Genomic DNA, 22797 nt, shown 5'->3' with positions numbered 1-22797 from the left:
TAGAGAAATCAGCTGAGAGCCTTATGGGGGTTCCCTTGTAACTTAGTCTTTGCTTTTCTCTTGCTGCCTTTAGAATCATTTCTTTATCCTTGACTCTGGCCATCTTGATTATGATATGTCTTGGTGTGGGTCTATTTGGGTTCTTCCTGTTTGGGACCCTCTGAGCTTCCTGTACTTGGATATCTGATTCCTTCTTTAAGTTTGGGAAGTTTTCAGTCATGATTCCTTCAAAAACCTTTTCAATCCCCTTTGATCTTTCTTCTCCTTCTGGGACCCCTATTATGCGAAGATTGGAATGCTTTATATTATCCCATAGGTCCCTTATGCTATTTTCATTATTTTTTATTTGCTTCTCTTGTAGTTCTTCTGAATGGGTGCTTTCTATTGCCCTGTCTTCTAGATCACTAATTCGTTCCTCTGCATTATCTAGTCGGCTTTGCACAGCTATTAGATCATTCCTTATCTCTGTCAATGAGTTTACCCATTCTACTTGGCTCTTCTTTATAGCTTCAATTTCATTTTTGACATATTTTATATCTCTAAACACTATCTCTTTTAATTCCTTCAGCAATTCGATCACTCCTTTTTTGAAATCTTGATCTAGTAGGCTATCGATGTCTATTTCGTTGACCTTTCTTTCAGGGGATTTCTCTTGTTCTTTTAATTGGGAAACGTTTTTCTGCTTCTTCATCTTGCTCATACCTCTTTGGCACTGTGGTTTATGGAGTATCAGTTGTTTATTTTGGTCCTTAAGGATTTTATCTATCTGATGCCTATTTAGGAATAGAACTTAGGAAAAAAAGAAAAAAAAATAAGAGAGAGAGAGAAAGAATTTTAAAAGAAGGGAGAAAGAGGGTTTGAAAACAGTGTATAATGAATAATAGAAGAGTGAGTTGAAGCAGAGTATTAATCGGGTTGAGACGTCCTTTTGAAACCTTTACAAAAAAAGGGGGGGAGATGAATAGATGTATTTGAAACCTGTGTCTAATCAATAGCAGGACATCAAAACCCAAGAGAAATAGAAATGAATTAAGAAGTAAAGATTAAGAGAGTAATAGAAAATAGAACAGGTAAAAACAGATTTAAAAAAAAAAGGGGGGGGGAGGGTTGTCGGTGTTCTCCTGGAGTCTGTGTGCTTTTAATGTGAAGTCTTTCTGTCTTCGTCCTGTTTTGGAAGCTCAGCTTGCTGTTTTCAGAGGCCCTCCATTGGCGCCCTCTTCTGTGCTGCTCCCAGCACCTGTCGGCAAGCAGATCGCGCCTCCTCCTAACACTGGGTCAGGTGCAGCTCTCTGCTGTGGGCGGGCGGGTCGCTGCCCCTCCGGATGCCGCAGTCAAATGTTGCAGACTGGCCGGGTAGGAGGTCGGGTCATGCCCCCTCCCAGCACCTCGGTCAGGGGCTGTGTTCCTGCCCGAAAGGCGGGGGGCCACTCTCGCTTTACCTGCGCCGCCGCAGGTAGCTCCGCTGCTCTGTGTGGCTGCGGGCTCCGCCCTGGTCGGCGCTCCGCGGGTGGGCTCGGGGAAGACCGAGGGACAGCACTGTCCCTGCTCCGAGCCAAAACCCAGCTCCTAGTTTGTCTTTGTGGACCAAGTTCTCTGAGGGACCAGGATGGAAGGATCCTATCTGCCCCAGGCTGCAGGCCAGTCTCAGTCTGGCCTTTGAGGCTGCTAAGCCCTTCGGTGTGGATGCAGGTTTCGCCCCCGCCCCTGCCTGAGTGCTCAGTGCGAAGGATATGGCGGCTGTGCCTGAGCCCCGCCTCTCTTCCCCCGAAAACTTTCCGCGGGTTTTCAGAGATGGGGGTGTGCACCCTTCCCCCGAGAGCACATCAACCTTGCTGTTTTATGGAGGGCCCAGGTTGTTCTACCCTATGCACCCACAGCCACGGCACGTAGCCCCTTGCGTTCCCCCGGGGCTGCCTCCGTGCAGCCACTTCCGTCCTCCGCCCGGCTTGTGCAGCCTGGCCCTGCCCGCTGCTGCCAGCCCGCATCTCAGGCTGGGTGTCGGGGGGACGCTCTGTGCCCGTTTAACTTAGTTCTGTTAGTCAAGGGCTGCTCTGTACAGATCCGAGCCTCGGAGGCTCCCCCTCCGTCCCGCTGGCCTCTCAGTTGGAGAGGGGAGACCCAGCGAGAGAGCGCCAGTCCTCCTTTGCCGCTCCTTCCCTGCAGGACCCGTCCTGCGCTGCTTTGCCTTTTGTTCTTTCTTTTTTCCTTTTCTCCTACCAGATTTTTGGCGTCTTTATCTTTTGAAGAGGGCGATGTTCTGTCGGAGTTCCACAGGTGCTCTGGTTGGCTGAGTGGGTCTGTAGATGTGGGTCTTGGTGTATTTGTGGGACAGGGTGACCTGCGAGCGTCCTTCTACTCCGCCATCTTCTCCGTCTCTTTTACCCAGAAACTAAAATTTATATAAATGAAGAGCAACACAAAAGAAATAAATGAAGGTGAAATAGAATCTTTTATTTTTTTTATTCTTAATTGATCTAATAAATAACGTTTCAAAGTAATAAAAAGAATGTATTGGGGATTATAGCACATGGATAAGTGAAAATGACAGCAGTACTGTAAGGAACAGCAGGGGAAAACTGGGACTATTGTGTTACAAGGTAACTGCAGTACCTGTGAAACAGCATAGTGTTCTTGGACAGTAGATTTATATTAATTGTAAATGTGTACTTCAAACACTGAGGCAATCACTAAAAAAAAGTAATTTTTTAATTTAAAGGAGATAAAATGATATAATTGATCACAAAATGAACATTTAAAATCAGAGAAGGCAGAAAAATGGTGGAATAAGTGTAACAAGTACACAACAGTTACAAATACAGTAGGCTTAGCCCAACTATGCTAATATCACTTTAAATGTGAATGGTCTAAATACATTCACAAAAAAGATCCAAATGTAAGTTGTCTATAAGAATCTCACTTTAAATATGAAGATAAAGACAGACTAAAACTAAAGGGAAGGAAAAAGATACAGCATGCTATCACTAATCAAAAGAAAGCTAGACTGGCTATATTAATCTCAGGCAAAATGGACTTCAGAACAAGGAAAATTATCAAGGACAAAGAGTGACACACTACATGATAGGCAGTCCATTCTCCAAGAGGACATTAACAATCCTGAACATGTATATACCTAACAAGCAGTGTCCGAATATGTGAGGCAAGAGGGACAGAACTATGAAAAGAAATGAACAAATCTACTACTACAGTTGTAGACTTCAGCACCCGTTATCATACTGACAGATTCAGCAGGCAGAAAATCAGTAAGGACATAGTTGAAATGATCAACACCAGCAATCAACTGTATCTAACTGACATTTATAGAATATTTCATTTAACAACAGCAGAATGCATGCACTATTCAAACTTACATGGAACACTGACCACAACAGGCCACATCTGGGGCCATAAAACACACTTTAACAAATTTAAAAGAGTAGAAATACAAAATATGCTCTCAGACCGCAGTGAAATTAAACTAGAAATAAATAACAGAAAGACAGCTTAAGATTAAACAACATGTGTTTAACACAAAGGTCAAAGAAGTCTCAAGGGAAATCGAAAAATATTTCGAACTAAATGAAAATGAAAATACAACTTATCAAATTTTGAGAGATGTAGCAAAAGCAGCGCTTAGAAAGAAATTTATAGCACTGAATGCATATATCAGAAAAAAAGGGACATAAAATGAACAACTAAACTTCCACCTTTGGGAATTAAACAAAGAAGAGGCACTGTAAGCCTAAAGCAAGCAAAGAAAAGAAATAAAAAAAATTAGAGCACAAATAAATGAAAATGATAACAGAAAATCAATAGAGAAAATCAATGAACCAAAAGCTGGTTCTTTGTAAAGATAAACAAAATTGATAAACCTATAGCCAGGATAACAAAGGAAAAAAGTGAGTAAATTACTGACTACTAATACTAGATATTATTAATATCAGACATGAATAGGGGTCATCACTGTTGATTCCATGGACATTAAAAGAATAATAAAGGAATATTACGTTGCCCCCAAATTTGATAACTTAAAGAGACCAACTCCTTATAAAACAGAAACTACTAATACTCACAAAGGAAAAGTAAATCACCTGAATAGGCCCATGTCTATTAAAGAAACTGAATTAATAACTAATACTCTTCCAATATTCCAGACCCAGAATATTTAACTAGTGAATTTTACCAAATATTTAAGGCAAAAACTATACAAATTCTCTCAAATCTCTTCCAGAAAATAAGGCCGTAGAGAACACCTCCTAACTCATCTATGAAGCCAGCATTGCCCTAACACCAAAACCAAATAAAACATTAGAAGAAAGAAAAACCACAGGCCAACATCATTCATGAATACAGATACATAAATCTTCAATGAAAGTATTAGCAAATTGAATCCAACAATGTATAAAAAGAATTATACACCATGATCAGTGGAACTTATGCCAGGTATGCAAGTTTGGTTCAGCATTCAAAAGTCAATTAATGTAATGCAACAAAACAAGCTAAAGAAGAAAAATCATATTATCATATTAACATATGCAGAGAAAAACATCTGACAAAATACAAATTTCACTCATTATAAAAACTCTCAGAAAACTAGGACTAGAGGAGGGGAACTTCCTCAACTTGATAAAGAACATCTACCAAAAAATTTACAGGTAATTTAATAAATGGTGAGAAACTAGATGCTTTCCCCTAAGATGGGAAACAAGGCAAGGATGTCCTCTCTTACCACTCCCATTCAAGTTCATATTAGAAGTCTTAGCTAATGCAATAAGACAAGAGAAGGAAAGAAAAGATATACAGATCGGGAAGAAAGGAATAAAACTCTTTCTTCCCAGATGGCATGATTGTTTATGAAGAAAATCCCAAAGAAGCAATAATAACAACAAAGAACTCCTAGAACTAATAAGCAATTATAACAAGGTTGTAAGACACAGAGTCAATATACAAATGTAAATTCCTTTCCTGTATACCAGCAATGAACAACTGGAATTGTAAATAAATAACATTAAATTAGTACCCCCACTAAATAAAATACATATGTAAAAATCTAACAAAATATATACAGGATCTATACGAGGAACTCTACAAAACAGATGAAAGAAATCAAAGATCTAAATACACAGAGATATTCCATGTTCATGGACAGAAAGAACCAATATTGTCAAGATCTTGATTATTCCCAATGTGATTTATAGTCAATGCAATCTCAATCAAAATCCCAGCAAATTATTCTGTAGTTATCAACAAACTCACTCTAAAGTGTATATGGAAAAGCAAAAGATCCAGAATGGCCAACAAAATACTGAAGAAGGATAAAGCTGGAACACCAACACTAAAGATTTCAAGACTTACTATAAAGCTACAGTAATCAAGACAGCATGGTACTGGTAAAAGAAGAAACAAATAGATAAATGAAATAGACTTGACATAGACCCACACAGATAGAGTCAACTGATCTTTGACAAAGGATCAAAGGCAACTAAATGGAGAAAAAATATTCTTTTTGATAGATGGTATTAAAACAACTGGACACCCATATGCAAAAAAAAAAAAAAGAATCTAAACATAGATCTTATACTTTCATAAAAATTAAGTCCAAATGGATCATAAGCCTCAATGCAAAACAAAAAACTATAAATAACTTCTAGGAGGTAACAATATTGGTGCCCAATGTCTACCAGAACAAAGTATCACAAACTGGGTGGCTTAAAAGAAAAGAACTCTTAAAGCTCAACAATAAGAAAACAACCCAATTTTAAAATAGGCAAAAAAAAAAAAAAAAAAAAAAAGCTAAACTGACATCTCATCAAAGGATATGTACAGATGGCAAATAAGCATATGAAAAGCATGCTCAACATCATGTGTCATTAGAGAACTGCAAGTTAAAACAACAATAAGATGTTACTACGTAACTATCAGAATGGCTGAAACTCAAAGAAGTGACGATACAAAATGCCAGTAAGGATGTGGATTCATTGCTGGGAACACAAATGGCACAGTTACTCTAGAAAACTGTTTTAGCAGATCCTTACAAAGCTAAACACAGTGCTGTGATATGATCCAGCAATTGCTCTCCTAGAGACCACCCAACTGACCTGAAACTTATGTCCACACAAAAAACACACACTCAAATGTTTAAAGTTGGTTTATTCATGATCACCCAAAACTGGAAGCAATCAAGATGTACTTCAGTAGTTGAATGGATAAACTGTGGTATATCCATACCATGGAATATTATTCAATGATTAAAAGAAATAAGCTATCTAGCCAGAAATATATATGGAGGAACTTTAAGTGAATGTTGCTAAGGGAAAAACGCCAATCTGAAAAGCCTATTTACTGTATGATTCCACCTATATGACAAGTCCTTTATCAGGTAGGTGTTTTGCAAGCATTTTCTTCCAGTGTATGACTTGTCTTTATTTTCTTAAAAGGAGTTTTCACAAAAGTGTTTAATTTTAATAACATCCAATTTATACATTTTTTTCTTTCTTTTGATGTTGTAATTAAAAACTCGTTGCCAAAACTAAGGCCACCTAGATTCTCTCCTGTGTAATTGTTATGGGTAAACTGTGTCCCCTAAAAAGATATTTTGAAGTCCTAACCCCCAGTACCTGTGAATGTGAACTTACAGAGTATTTGCAGGTATAATCAAGTTAAGATGAGTTCCTAACCCAACGATTGGTATCCTTATAAGGCAAGGGAAATGGGGACACAGATACAGAGGAAGAAATCCATGTGATAAGAGAAGAAAAAAATTGGAGTCATGTGTCTATAAGCCAAGGAACACCAACGATTACTGACAACCACTAAAAATTAGAATGATGCAAGGAAGGATCCTTCCATAGAGACTTCAGAGACAGCATGGCCTTGCTGACACCTTAATTTTAGAATTTTGCCTCTAGAAATGTGAAAGAAAACACTTCTCTTTTTAAAAGCCATCTAGTTTGTAGTACTTTGTTATGGCAAAGCTAGGAAACTGATAAACATTTTGATACCAGAAAGTGTGGTGCTGTTATAATAATTACCCCAAAAACTGTGAAATGGGTTTGGAATTAAGTAATGGTAGAAGCTGGAAGAGTTTTGAGGCACGTGATAGAAAAAGCTTAAATTGCCTTAAAAAGACTGTTGGGAGAAATACAAATGTTAAAGGCAATTTGGTGAGGGGTCAGCAACAAAAGAGGGGAACTGTAGAAAAAGCATCCACAGTCTTAGAGAACACATATATCATCAAGAATGGAATGCTGCTAGAAATGCGAACTTTAAAGGCTCCTCCGGTGAGGGTTTAAAAGGAAATGATGAACATATTATTGGACACTGGAAGAAAAGAGATCCTTGTTACAAAGTGGCAGAAACTTGGCTGAATTTTGTTCTGCTGCTGGGTGAAAAGTAAAACTTGTAAGTAATGGCTTGTTTATTCAGCTGCAGAGTTTCCTGACAAAGTGTGGAAGATGTAACCATGGTTCCTCGTTGCTTATAGTAAAATCCAAGAGGAAAGAGATAAATTGAGGAGTAAATTATTAAGCAGAAAGGAAACAATACTTGACGATTTGTAAAATTCTCAACCTATCCAAAGTATCATGCTCTGGAAACAGGACTAAAGGTGTAGCTGGACAAGCTTTCACCAAAGAGAAGAGGTCTATGACTCATGGATCCAACCGGCCCTCCCAGCAGAAACACTGCTAGCCTGGAAAGAAGAGGGCAGAGCTAGAATGAAATGCAGGAGGGCTGTCAGGCTTTCTGCACTCTACAAACAGGAAACAAGCTGCCCAGAGGTGTATCTGCTGCTACAGGCTAAGGTCAGTTAGGTTGACTTCACTGAGGGAAGCTCAGAGGCCAACAGGGCGTCCATGGGCCCAGAGGGTAGGTCAAGCCAGAGAACTATGCTCAGGCCTTGAAACCTAGTGAAACTGGCCCCGCTGTGTGGATTCATCACTTGGGACCTGTGACTCTTTTTTTCCTCCCATTTTCTTCCTTTGGAATAAGAGTGTCTATCTTATGACTATAAGACCATTGTTTTCTAGGTTTCAAGACAAACAAATGGAGATGAGTTTTGCCCCATTATAGACCATACCCAGAGTCTCACACATATCTGATCTAGATGACTTATAAGATAAGATTTGGGACATTTTGAGTTGAGAAGTTTTATTGAGATATCGGACTTGGAGCTGATGCTGGAAGCGGTCAAGCCTCTTGAGGATGTTGAGACAGAGTGAATGTATTCTGCACATGTTAAGGACATAAGTTTTGGGTATGAAAGGCAGACTGCTTTGATTTGAATTGTGTCAACCAATTAAACTTTGCTGCCAAGGATTGCCAGCAGCCACTAAAAGAGAGGAAGAGGCAAAAAAGATGTTCCCCTAAAACCTCAGAGAAAGCACAGCCCTGCCGACACCTTGATTTCATACTTCTAGCTTCCTGAGCTGTGAGAGAATATATATCTTAGGAAACTAAGAGCACAAACCACAAAAGAAAAATTGCTAATTGGACTCATAAAAATTAAAAACACCTGCTCTTCAAAAGATAGCATTAAGAAAACAATACAAAAATAAGACATGATGGGAGAAACCACTTATTTGAAAAATTATTTATATCCCAAACATATAAAGACCTTTACAACTCAAAAAAAAAGAACCAGAAAATCAACCCAATTTTTTTAAATGTGCAAGAAAGTTCAACAGACACTTTACCAAAGAAACACAGATGGCAAATAAACGTATGAAAAGATGCTCAACACCACTAGTCAACAAAAAAATGCAAAAAAAAAAAAAAAAGATACCACTACATACCTATTGGAAAGGCTAAAATGAAACACACACACACACACACACACACACACACACACACACACACCCCAATACAAAGTAGTTCTGGCAACGATATGGAGCAACCGGAACGCTCATCATTGCTGTTAGGATCACTTTACTCATTACCCTGTTTTACTTTTCTTAAAAGCACCTTTCATTACCCTTAAGTTTGCTTATGTACATAAGTCAAAATATATCTGCTCATATGTTTACTGTGTATCTTCCTCAATATAAGTACCACAAGGCTGGTGACTTGGTCTGTCTTGTCACCATTGTGTCATCTCAGCACTAAGAAAAATGGCAAAAACTGGGCACTCAATACATATTAAGAGGCAAGAAGGAGCAGAAAGGACTCTAAGATATGTGAATGTATGGAGGCAAAGAACCGAGTCACAGCACTCTACAGAGGGACAACCTACTGGTGTAAAATTAAATAAATAAATAAATTTAGATACCCACCGCCCAAAGGCTGTATGGTATAAGGCAGAGATTGCCAATTTCAGCCAATTAGAAGCAGCTGGAGAGCTTTGCAAAATCCCAATTCCAGGACACACTAAATCAATTAAAGCAGAATCTCTTGAGAATGGGAGCCAAGGATCCATCATTAAAGCTCCTCAGGTGATCCAACCGTGTAGTGAAGGTTGAAAATCACTGAGGAAATGAAACCCAGACTTCAGAGCTGTGCATACTTGGGTGTACATCTTGGGCAGGTTAGTTGACCTCCCTAAGCCCCCAAATTCTCATCTACAAAGTAGGAATAATAAACACCTCCTAGAGTCGTTGTAAGATTGAGATTACACATAAAGTCTCAGTCAATGTTAATTCTTCCCAGGGAAAACCTGATGAAATCTTCATTGCTCAGTGATAAATGCTGATTCAGTCATCAGTTCATATCTTTCTTTGTCACCTGATTATTAAATCGAACATGTGCAATGGGGAAGTTTAGAAACAGTCATTTTTTCACTCTCCTAACAAGATAATGTCTGAAGCTGTATCTATTTTAAATCTAGGAGTAACTAAACTGTGAAGGGAAATCTAGCTGATTATTTACACCAGTCATTCTCAAACGTGGCTGCAGGTTAATCACCTAAGAAACTTTTTCAAAAATACCATTATCAAATGTCCAGCCCTTGCCCAAAGTACTTGAATTAGAATCCCTGGGGTAAGTCCAGGGCATCAGTAATTTTTAAAAATCCAAATGAACAGCGATTTTAAAAAACAGGACTGAACAGCACTGATTTGCACTAATGATATCCCATGCTAAGTGCACATCTGAGTCATTCTGGGAGCTCTTAACAAACAGATTGAATCCAGAACCCCAGGATGACTTACTGATTCAGAATCTGTGGATGTGAAGCCCATCATTTTGCAAAGCTTCTTAAAACTCTCCCGATTATCCTGATGTAAACCCACTGGGAACCACTACTTGATACCATGCATTTACTCTCCTGTTGTCTACCAGAAAACATCGTCTAGAACTTTCACTGGCCTCCCATGCCAAGCCTGACCAGTTGCTTTTAATCAGTAACGGAAGCAACACATCACGGTGTCTCAATTTTATAGATCGCTGATGCTCATGTTCACGTGCAGCCCCTTGACCCACGTCATTTACCATACACCGTGCCCAGCACTGGCTATGTAGTCCATTGGCCTTTCCAACCCAATCCCTCTAACAGGCTGCCTTGGAAGGGCAAAAGGGAAGCATATTACTCCCCGAGCCTCATTTCCCTTTAAGAGATACTGCAATGCCAGGACAAATTAAATGAACATCAACGGCCAGATGAATCTGAATGAAATCCAAGTTGTTTTCTGGACCTAGAAGCACTGGTATGCTTGCTTCCATCAGAGAGATAATAAAATCAGAAGAAACAAAGATAATGCCTGAGTTAGGAGCATGTCCAAATTCCACCTAGACCCAGTAATAGGGCCCACAGACAATGATTCTAGGGGAGTCAATCAGTATACACATCACCATGGCCGCATTACCAGGCAGATGACAAGAGCAGCATTTAAACAACCAGGGATGAATTTAGGCTTATTAAGTGTATTAACTCATGTGATCTTCATAAGAACCCTATCATGCACGTACTGTTATTTCTATTTCATGGATAAAGAAACAAAGGCACATGGAGGATAAATAATTTACCCAAGGACACGCAGCTAGTAGGTGGCAGTTTCTGAACCCAGGCAACCTGCTCCAGTCCATTACCTTATTTACTCTACTACAGTGTAGATGACTGATGGCCGAGGTCCTAAAAAGAAAAAAAGTTGATGTCTGCAGGAGAAACTGGAGATCAGCCTCTGTGTACCTTGGGCAAGTTACTTAACCCCTCTGAGCCTATTTTTGCATCTGAAAAACAGACATAACAATAGTACCTGCCTCACTGAGATGAGGTGACAATTAGACAAGATTATGCATGTGATGTGCTTACAACAGTGCCCGGCACTTGGCAGACCTGTCAGATGTTATTTGCATCACACTACAGCCCAAAGGGGTCAGGGAGAAATGACAGCCCATGAAACTGCAACTCTCCCCTGATTACCTTAGATCTGTAGATTCTGTAGATTCCCATTTCATCAGATCCAGTAAAAGCTGCAGGAATAAAAGATAAACAAAACTTAAGAACCGCTACTGTGACAAACCCCTAGCGGATCCAGTCCAAGACTAGGAGTCCGTATGAAAATGGAAAGCTCCGTTTACTACAGTTGCTATAGTTTGGCTCTTTTTAGCACACATACTCAATTATCAAGCTGTATAAATGTAACCACACCAGGAGCCAGACTTCCAAGTAGCTGCAAACTGCGGTGGACTTTGGTTTGACTAGAGAACATGTCACAGGAGACGATCCTGTCCAGTGGTAAATGTCAGCCTTCCTCAGGTACATTTGTAAAAACAAAAGAAAAACAAAATGAGAATTCAAAAACAGGTAACATCCATCACCGGCTTGCTACTGTGTTAAATGTTTACCATGTATTACCTCACCTACTAAACTTCACAACATCCTTCCAAGCCTGAACTTCCCCACTGGCAACCACAACCCCACTGGGGTGATCTCACTCTACGTTCATGATTTCACGTCTCAAACGGGCACTCAGCACTGCCTAGCAGTCCAACTCCAGTTCCCTAGTTGGTTCACTTTCCCACTCTCCAGAGGGACCCTCCCATGTGTCTCCTCCCTGTTCTAACGCATCTCTTCCCTGCTCCCCTGCTGCCCCAACTCTCAGCGAGTGACCACCTTCACAGACAGATGGGGCCTCTACCACCTACCTGCACCTGCACCCGTTTTCTCAGCTTCCCCTCTAGTGACAATGGAATGTCATTTCCTGCCCATTTGAAAGACAACTACTCACCTGCTCTGGGGTCTCCTCCCCTCTTAGTTATTCAAATATTTCTCCCTTTCTATGAGTTCAATCGCACTGGCATATAAACATATTCTGAATTTTCTCTGTCTTAAAAACAAAATTTCACTTGACCTTAAGACCCATCTACAGCACTAAAGTTGTTCTTGTTAAAATGATTAAAATCCCCCTAATTGCCAAACTAACTTGCACAGTAGCACTCACCATGGCTGACCACCAGCTCCCTCTCTTTTTGGCTTCCCTTTCTCTTCTCTCTGTCCACTGTCAACCTAGGTAGTTTCATCCAGTCCCTTAGTTTAAATACCACCTATATGGTGACCATTCCAAAGGCCAGTTTTAGCCCTAACACTCCCCAGGATTTCAGATTTGAATTTCCAATGGCCTGTTTAATGTCTCAGCTTAAAAGTCTACTAGGTGATTTATGTTGTATACATTTTACCACACACACAAACACACACACACACAATCCACCAGGTGATTGAGAGATGGAGAGAGGGATGGAGAGATGAAAAGATATGTGAAAAAACAAGTGTAACTAAATGTTAATGGTGGGGTCTAGGTGGTGGGTGTATGGAGTTTACTATAAAATTCTCACTATATTGTTCATATGTTGCAACTTGGAAAAAACCTACTAGGCATCTCAAACCTAAGATACCCGAGACATAATTCTTGATTCCACCCATTCCAAAAATGAAACCTGCCTCACCTACAGTTTTCCCCATCTCATTAAATAGCAAGGTAAGAACCCAGAACAGCCTTGACTGGCTCCCTCCCACCTGGAATGTAAGTCCGTGCAGGAGGGATCTTGCTTATCTTGTTCATGGATATTTCCAGCTTCTAGAACAGTCCTGGTACAGAGGAGGTGTTCAAAAATAGCTGTGGAATTAATCATGAATTAATGTCCTATTTCTCTCTGGGCCACTCAACCCTCACTGGTCCCTGAGTGAGAATGGAGCTCCTGGCCTCCAAACCTCCCCAGCCCAGGAAGCAGGGACCGTGTCCTAGCACCTGACTGTGGCTTCTTATCAATCATAGCAGTTTCATGCTCTTCAGCGAGAGGTCAAGGCCTATCTTTACCACAGAGCCAAAGCGCTTCGTGTCCCAAACCTGTCACACACAGGACCCACAACACGTGTCGCAGCGCAGTGCGGTATCACACTGCCCTGGCTGTCTCCCCCACGAGGTTGCGGCGCACTCTGGCCTCACCTTGCCCAGGGCCCACTCGAAACCTGCCCAGGGGGCCCCTTTGTGGCTGGGGCCACAGTCCACACCTTCAGCCCTGGGCATCAATGGCATCTTGCTCTCAAGACCATTAGGTGGACCCAAGTCTGCCCTCTCACCCCAGCGCAGTCGCCCCTCAACCGCCCCCAACCCTGCCGCCTACCCTGCCCCACCTGGCCCCCGCCACCTCTCCTCACCTGGACCTGTCGCGCCCAGCCTCGCCCCCAGCCCACCTCGCCAGGTGGGTTCCCGCGGGAGCCCGCCGGTCCTGCGGGATCGCTGCCATCCAATCCTGGCGGCTCCCGCGAGCCTGCGCACTGGAGCCTCACTCTGCGCCGGCGCCCTCTGCTGCCGGGCCCGGAGGCGGCAGTGCCGCCCCCTGCTGGCCCTCCGAAGCACTGCAGCTGTCTCCTCGGATCCAGGGGAGGATTCCCTGTGGTTGCCCTGGATCACCGCCCTGTCTCTGTCTCCTCCCAAGCCAGGCTCATAATGCCAGCAATTCTCTGAGCCATGCCCACATCCTAAACCACTGAGGATTGTGTTCTCTTGGAGGTGATCACCTGGTTTACACCTGCCTCTAATCTCCCTAATGAATTGGAGAGGGGCGGGGTAAGGGGTCTGGTTTGCAGTATCACAAAGGGGCAGCAATGTTTGGGCATTTTGGACAGGATATAGTATTGCAGAAGGAGTCACTAGCCTGTGCCAGAATGTGAGGTCAGTTGGCTACGAGGCCACGTGAGACAGTTTCATCTGGGGTGATCAGTGTAGGGGGAGTTCAGCTGGTAGGCATTGCCTCAGTACAAGACAGAATCTTTTTAGCTTAAGAAGTGCACCTCTCTCCATGACCAGAGCCACTCTGGCGGATCCAGATCCCTTAAAGTCATGATGAGACCTGCTTTACTTAACCTATAGCCTCCAGTGTTGGTCCAGGGGAGTCATATTCTTGAGCTGAGCTGGGGCTGAGCAAAAACAGCCACCCTCGGTCCAGGCATGGAGGGGCTGGCCTCCACCTCCGAGAGTCACTGATAGTAGATCCCATCTCTCGACCAGCAGCCTTGCCTTCCCTGCTGAACTGTGACCCATCTGCCCCTTTCAAGTACAAGAATTTACTGCTGAAATGGCCTGTCATTCCAAGCTACGTATCTCCAGACACAAACAGAGAGGACTCCTGACGGCCTCTCAGACCCCCGTGGATAGCTTGCACCCAGGACCTCAGCACCCAGTCATTTCTTCACAGTCCCCAAAGCCCATGTTCAAGTTCAGGGTTTTCTAAACCTGGCTTGGGGCCAGGGAAGAGCAAATAACTAAGAACAAGAAACATAGACCAAAAAAAAAAAAAATTTAAAAATCGTTTCAGCAAAACCACTCTTCCACGGGAGCCACTGTGGTACAGGCCTCTGCTGTGAAGCCTGGTTTATTTTTATTTTTTTATTTAATTTTTTCCAGTTTATTTTTAGATGGTGTTCTTCACAAGCAGCACCACCAAGTGTGAGTCGATGAGGATCGTGAGCTTGGAAGGAGCTCTGGGGCTGTTCCTGTGTGTGTCTTTCTATCTGCTCCACTTTGAGACACTTCCCATAAAAGACTCTATTAAAATAAATTGTGGAGAGTTCAACCCCAGTAAACATCCCAGGGGAGGCTGAAAACTATTTCATTTAAAAAGCAGAACATGCACTTACCTTGTTGTGAAGTTCCTGCTGCCTAGTTCCTGAGCCTGGCACATGTCGATACCCAATAAATAGGAATTGATGGATCCATTAGTGGGTGGCTCACCCATTTGCAGAGCAACAACCAGTCCGTCGCTCTGAGCACACACACCCCAGGGAGAGAGACTCTTTAGGCTTTCACAGGAGAGCTGCTAAATTGGCAGGCCAGTCTGTCACAAACTCTGGTCCATAAATGCCCTGCCTTCTACTTCCCAGCTCTGCTTATTAACAATCAAATAATGATATGGCAGAAAGTGAAATGCAAACACTGCCAAATTCTAAGACAGGAGCTGGATGCACACCTTTCAGACCTCATGTATTCAGTCTTCTCAAAGTGGAGGACGGGACACCTTCGTGCCATTCATCAGCCACGTATTTCTGTGATGCTCACCAGTGGACCCCTCTGTGAGCTAAGGGTCTGACTTTCTCTCTGTTTGGGTCCACATCACCCCTGCTTGTTTCAGGACATATCCAGACTGTGCCCCACCTGTAGGTTCACTTAGCTCTAAAAGGGCTTCCACATCCTTACCCTACCATGGGTATCTGCAGTGTGCTCCAGGGCGGTCCTCTGTCTCTCTGTTCTCCCACCAAGCTCGTGGTTTCAGCCATCTCCTCTCACCTTTAGATTGCTCGGGCATCGATCAGACACCAAGCCGTTGTGTCCCACAAACTGCAGGAGACAGTAAATTATTCACTTAAAGTTCCTGTCATGCACACAGAGGTCTTGAAGGAGAAGCACCACCTTCCTTCCTCTCCTCCCCAAGGCTGGAAGCAAAAATGCCACAGCATTGCAACAACACTTTACAGTGGAATTTTCCATTCCTGGCCACTTTACCCTCTAAAGCTTTATAGACTGTGGATGGGTGATCACCAGGGCTGCTGGCTTGCCCGAGAGGAGGTGACTCGTAAAGCATGAGTAGTAATAATTGAAGGAAGAAGGAAGAGTGTGCTATCTGGACGTGGAAGTCCGCTCCATGAGCAGCACATGAAGGAGCCTGAGAGAACATGGCATATTCTAGGAGCTTCACAGGACTGCAGGAGAAATTGAGAGCCTGAGGGCTGGTCTGAGATGAAATTAGAGTCAAGAACCTACTGGTAGCCACATCCTGCAGTGTTTTCCAAACTGTGCTAGGAAATTTGACTGTCATCCCACAGGATTAGCCATCAAACAAGGGAGTGCATGTTTCCATTAGCCTCTTAGCCTGCTGCCTTTGGGTGCAGTGTGGAGAGGCATGGTGAGAGTGGAGACTTCTTTGGTGTGAGCTAAGAGCATTAATAAGCAATATTCCAAGGATCTTCCAATCAGAGTAAAGAATTTCTCACTTTGTTCTGGTTTCTTCTCAGTCTTTCTAGTACCGTCTAGAAAGCCACTCATCCTCCTTGCTTGGCCAACTTCATTGTGGGAGGCATTGTGATTGAGAGAAAGGCTTTATTCCAGCGTGATCTAGGTTTTATTTCAGCATCACTGTTTACTTGTGATTTCAGACAAATATTGAGCCTCTCTGGGTCTCAGTTTCTTCATATATAAAAATGACCCTAATAATGTATGAGTCAGAATAAACTAGATTATACTGCTGTAATAAACAAACCACCAGATCTTGGTCACTTAGAGCAGCAAAGTTTTGATTCTTGCTCTCAATGCACATCCAGTGTGGGTCAGCTGGAACCTCTGCTCCATGACCCTTAACTTCAACTTGCAGGCTGATGGAGGACCCACCCTCTCACGCCCTGTGATCATCTGGCTAATGCGGAAAGAGATCTCTAGACGGTTCAGCACCTGCAGTTAAACTCGGGGATGTGTCTACAGTTAGTCTGGATACAGTATGCATTACTTCTGCTCCTAACTTTTGGTCATAACTAATCATATGGCCCCTTCCACTACAAATACCTACCCCACAAGACCGTGGTGGGGGTTAAACACAAAGTGCTTGACACAGAGCCTGAAACCCACAAGGTTCTGACAAAGCTCTTGGATGAAGCATAACCTCCACCCACAGCTGTCGTGAAGACTCCCAGCTTCTCGCTGAGAAGTACTTTAGGAAAAGGACTGTATCTTCAACAACAGATGGGCATTGGGCCTCCCATTTCAAAGTGATAGAAGGAAACTTGAAAATTCCAGCAAAGAAAAGCCTGGCTGAGAAACAGAAATCCAAAAGGATTAGGATTGGCAAATGCCTCTATTTTCAAGGCATAGACATAGAGGGTCCTGGTACAGAACTGGGGGGAAGGCAGCTGAATATCCCTGTGTAAGTTGGAAGGCTTTTGATTGCAAGCCAAATGGGCTTAAATACGAGTAGATTTATTACCATGTGAATTCCAAGTCCCACTGCAGGGCAGGGTTCCAGGTTGGTTGATTCGGCAGCTCAAGAAGGACCAAGATTCTTCCCACCTTTTTGCTCAGGCCTCCACAGGGTTGACTTCATTTGCTTCATCTTAAGCCTGGTTCCTCTTGAGGTCACAGGAAGGCTGCCAGAAGCTATCCACTGGTGTAGAGAAACTGCCTTCCGGAAACTTTCCCTAAAGACACATGGGGTGCTTCTCTAAAAGTCCCTGCAAAATAGCTGCTTTTATTTCACTAGCTTAAACTTAATCATTCTTATAGAAAACGGAGTTGCCTTTAAACGAATTGAGTCTTACCCTGGCAGGAGGAAGGAGGAAAGAATGCTGAAGAGACAACTAATCATCCACTCGGTACCCAGTGAAAATAAGCAGGTCTGGTTTTAGCGACCGATTTAGAGATGGAAGCTTTTGACTGCTGGTCTTAGCAGTGTCTTATCAGAGAGATGGGATGACCTGGTAAGGCCTGCCCGTCAGCCAACGAGGGGTCTAACGGAGTATAGAGGAAGGATCCGTCTCTCTCCTCATCCTCCACAGCCATGAGATGTGTCCATTTACACTCACCTTTAATCTCTCTCTCCTTCTGCTGCTTGTGTATTAGAGCTTCCCAGCACAACTGTCTTTCGGATCCGTCCTACAGAATCTCTTGTAGATCAAGCCACTTCATAGCATCACTCTGAGGCCCCAGTAACTGTATCCCTTGCAGTGGAATTCAAGATAATGCCACTTCAGTGAAAATACCCTCGCTGGGGTACCACATCTCCAGAGATATCTCAGATTCAAAATGTTACAAAACCAAACTGATCACCAAATATGATCTTCCTTCCCAACTCAGTGGATGGGGCCACTCTTCCGTCTACTCCAGAATCAGCAGTGGTCTCCAGAGTGATCTGACCACTTGTCGTCTCTCCTGCACCAGTCCTTCCTCCATCCCACACACCAGGCTCATCGTTCTGACTAGACATCTGGTTATAACAGACACCTGCGAACAGCCCAGCGTAGTTTATAATCTGTCCCCGCCCCGCCTCTTAACTCCTCCCCTACATCTCGGCACCCCTGACCCCGGCTCACTCTGTCCGTAGCTGCATCTTGGTTGCAGCTTCTCATGCCCCTAAGTGTTTACACGGCTCCTCTCAGAGGAGTGAATGCTTTGCTACACCATCCCAGGCTCTGGCATGACTAATATTTCCTTCTGGGAAAACTCCCTGTTTTCTGTACAACATTCATTTCTATGCCATCATTACAGCATTATCCCCATTGATTATAGTGATGTGTTTGTATTTTGTCTCCTTCACAGGATGCAAGTTCCCAGTGGGCAGTCATCATTCACATTCATCTCTACCCTCCTCGAGCCTCGTCCATAGCCTGCGATACGGTACGTGTTGCAGAGACATGCAGAGCTGTTCCAGATAGTCTTCCTGGTTTTCTCCAGGATTGCTTGACCCTGAAGCTGAGTCCTTTATTCTGCAGCCGAGATGTGTGTGGTTGAAGGATGGAGTTGTAATCTATAAAAAATAATCCTAATATCACCACAAGTGCCACAGTGATGGCACTAACTGTGTCAAAGGGCTCTTGGGGAATCGTGTGGGATCCAGACGGTTGGCAGAGGAGGCTGAGTGCTGTCCCTCTCGGTCAGTGGCTGTGTAACGTTCTGTGGAACCCGCCCTGCTAATCTGTGAGCAGTCATAGCATGGTTAAAGGAGAGTTTGGAAGACCTCTTTTTAAAATTAATCTTTTTTATTTTGCAATAATTAAAGGTTCACATGCAATTATATGAAATAATACAGATGATCCCCTGTCCCCTTCACCCAGTTTGCCCAGCAGTAACATCTTATAAAACTAGGACAGCATCACAACCAGCATATCAACATTAATAGAATCCACCCTTCTTGTTTGCATTTCTTTTGTTCTACTTGTGTGTGTATGTGTCTATTAAGTTCTATACAACCTAAAATTGACAACATCAACTATATTTTAATTTTTTTAAGTGCTATACAATTTTATCACATGGGTGGGTCCCTGTATCCACCATCATAGTCAAGATACAGAACAGTTCCATCACTGTCAGGATCCTTCCTGTAACCACACCCACTTCCTTCCTACCTGCCCCTCTCCTCCCCTGCTTCCTCCTAAACCTAGAGTAACCACAAATCTGTTCTCCATTTTTATAACCCTATCATTTGAAGAATGTTACATAAATGGAATCGTACTGTGCAAACTTTTGCAACTGGCTTTTTTCTCAGCATAATTGTCTAGCAGTCTATCCAAGCCTGTGTCAATAGTTTGGTCCTTTTGGTATGGCTGTACCAAAGTCTGTTTACCTATTCACCTGCTTGAAGGGCATCTGGATTATTTCCAGGTTTGGGCTGTTACAAATAAAACTGCTGTGAACATTCACGTACAGGTTTTTGTGTGAACACGTTTCTGTTTCTCTGAGATAAATGCCTAATGTGCCATTGCTGAGTCTTATGGTAATTCAATGTTTACTTTCTTGTGGGAAATTTCCCAGAGTGACTATGCCCGTTTAAATACCCATCAGCAATGTAGGAGGGACCCAATTCAACCATATCTTCATCAGCATTTGGTGTTACTGTTGTTTTTTTTATTTTACATTTTGATACATGTATAGAGATAACTTTTTTTTATTGAAGTATAGTCAGTTACAATGTGTCAATTTCTGGTGTACAGCATAATGTTTCAGTCATACATATACATCCATATATTCGTTTTCATATTCTTTTTCATTAAGGGTTACTACGAGGTATTGAATACAGTCCTTGTGCTCTACAGAAGAAATTAATTTTTTATCTATTTTTATATATAGTAGAGATATCTTATTGGGGTTTGACTTTGCATTTCCCTAGTAGCGAATGAGATTGAACATCTTTCATGTGCTTACTTGTCACTTATATATCATCCCCAGGGAAGTATCTGTTCATGTCTTCTGCCTATTTTCTAATTGGATTTTTTGGCATTTTACTGTTGGGTGTTGAGAGTTCTTTATATAGTCTAGATGGTAGTCCTTTGTTGGATATGTACTTTGCAAATGCTTTCTCTCAGCTTACAGCATTTTTCATCCTCTTGACTGAATCTTTCATGGGGCAAAAGATCAATTTATTAATTTTTCCTTTTATGAATCATGCTTTTGGTGTCAAGTTTAAGAACTCTTTGCCTAGCCCTATATCCCAATTCTTTCCTTTTCATTTTCTAAAAGTCTCATAGTTTTACACTTAGATTTAAGTCCATGATCCATTTTGAGTTTATTTTTGTACAGGGTGTGATGTTTAGTTTAATGTTCTTTTTTTTTTTTTTTTTTTTTTTTTTTTTGGTCAATGGCTGTCCATTTGTTGAAAGGCTACTCTTTTTCCATTAAATGTCTTCTGCACCTTTGTCAAACATCAATTGGGAATATTTGTGCAGGTTTATTTCTGGGTTCTTTTTTCTAGCCCATTGATCTATATGTCTATCCCTCTGCCACAGTACCCAGACTGGATTATGGTAGCCATTTAATAAGCCTTAATATTGGGTCCAGTAGTTTCTCCCAATTTCTTCTACTTTTTCAAGATGATTTTAGCTGTTCTAGGGCTTGTGCCTCTTCAGGACATATTTTTAATTTATATAATGTAAATGATACAATAAAATTTATCAAATTTACCTATGTCTACAGAATACCTGATGGGGTTGAGGAGGGTACAGCTCAGTGGTAGAGCACATGCTTAGCATGCACAAGGTCCTGGGTCTAATTCATTAAAAAAAAACAATAACAATAAATATATAAACCTAATTACCTCCCCCCTAAAAAAAAAATACCTTACAGGGAATTTGGTAAGAACATTAGACCTCTAAACTAGTTTGGGGAGAACTGACATCTTTACTGTGTTGAGATGGGAAGCCCACTATGGCTCTGCAATTCAGTGATGAATGTGGACACGTCTGAACAATCTCATACAAGTGGTGTGCTGGCATACAATAGGAGCTTATAAAGGCTTATGGCAGAGAGGGAAGATGGGAGGGCTGGGAAAAGTCTTAAAGAGTTTGGATCAGTGGTTCCCAAATCTGGCCACACATACAGTTCTCTGCTGAGCTTGGTAAGAAATACAAATTTCTGGGTTTCACTCTAGCCCTGCTCAATCAGAGTCTCCAGCATTGAGGCAGGGGGAGCTTTATTTCTAACATTCTCCCCAGCTGATTCTCAGGCACAGCTAGTTTGGAGACGGTGCGATACAGAAGCCAGCCGTGGAAGCAGTTTACAGGCAATGGGCTGAGTCCCTTAGGACTGCACGCTTCTTTCTGATATTTGTACTGAAACAAAGCAAGTGGCAGTGGCGGTCAAGTCCACCTAAGACGAGTGAACATGTCCTTCATGAGATATGACTTGTTACAAGTTTTAAAGGATGCATGACTCCATTCATAACCCTGGGGAGAGGGAGGAAGTCCCTTCCTATAAGGAGGAGGACTAGATTCATTTTGAACCTGTAGCCACCCATTTCTTTTCCAAAGAGGAAATAAGCGTCCAGAGTTCAGCAGGATGCAAGCAGTTGCAAACCAGTAAATACTGTTATTTATTCGCTGTATTGCATACTTGGTAATGCCCTAACCTGGCGGCCTAGGGCACCGAGGGAGCTGACTCCAGCTCCGAGAGTGTTGGAAAGAAGACTGTTCAGATGCCTCGAAACTTCTTTTTCATTTAAACAGCAGAACAAATCAAATAACCTATAAGACTTTCCTATTAGAAAGAGAACAGGCAATTAGAAATAAAATACATAGAGATGAGTTCATAAATTAAAGTTTAGAGCACCGGCTTCTTTAAACTTCTGTCATTGATTTTGTTTGTTCTCTCTCTTTCTTTCTCTTTTCTATTTCAATCTCTTTATTTTCAATGTAAAATTCATTATGTAGGTAATAAATATATAAAAGTAAAGGAATTTGTAACAAAATATATTCTCCTAATTCCATCACTCAAACGTGGGGTGACTTCTCTCCCATCGTTGCTTAGTCCCTTCAATTCATTGCCCTTCTCTGCGTGCAGACATGCTTTCCTGTTGCTTTAATCAGTTGGCATACACTTTAGGGTTATTATATCAAACACTTTTCTAAGTTGTGACTTTTTTGTACTTATTTTGTTGTTTTCTTGGCTGCAGAATATCCCCTTATTCCCCCGTACTAGAACTGTCTTTCTTTTCACCCTGTGGTCTTTAACATTACCATATTTTATTCTATGACCATTTCTAGTCTATTCTGTCCATTTTTTTCACTACACACATTGTCTTGATTATGACTACATTCTAAGGCATTTCAGCCATTTTCAGTTTGTTATTTTTCTCAAGAATGCTGAGATAAGCATCTTAAAATAAACGGATTTTTCC

Source organism: Camelus dromedarius, chromosome 8 (assembly GCF_036321535.1).
Source record: "Camelus dromedarius isolate mCamDro1 chromosome 8, mCamDro1.pat, whole genome shotgun sequence".
Classification (NCBI taxonomy): Eukaryota; Metazoa; Chordata; class Mammalia; order Artiodactyla; family Camelidae; genus Camelus; species Camelus dromedarius.
This window is presented reverse-complemented; position numbering follows the sequence as displayed.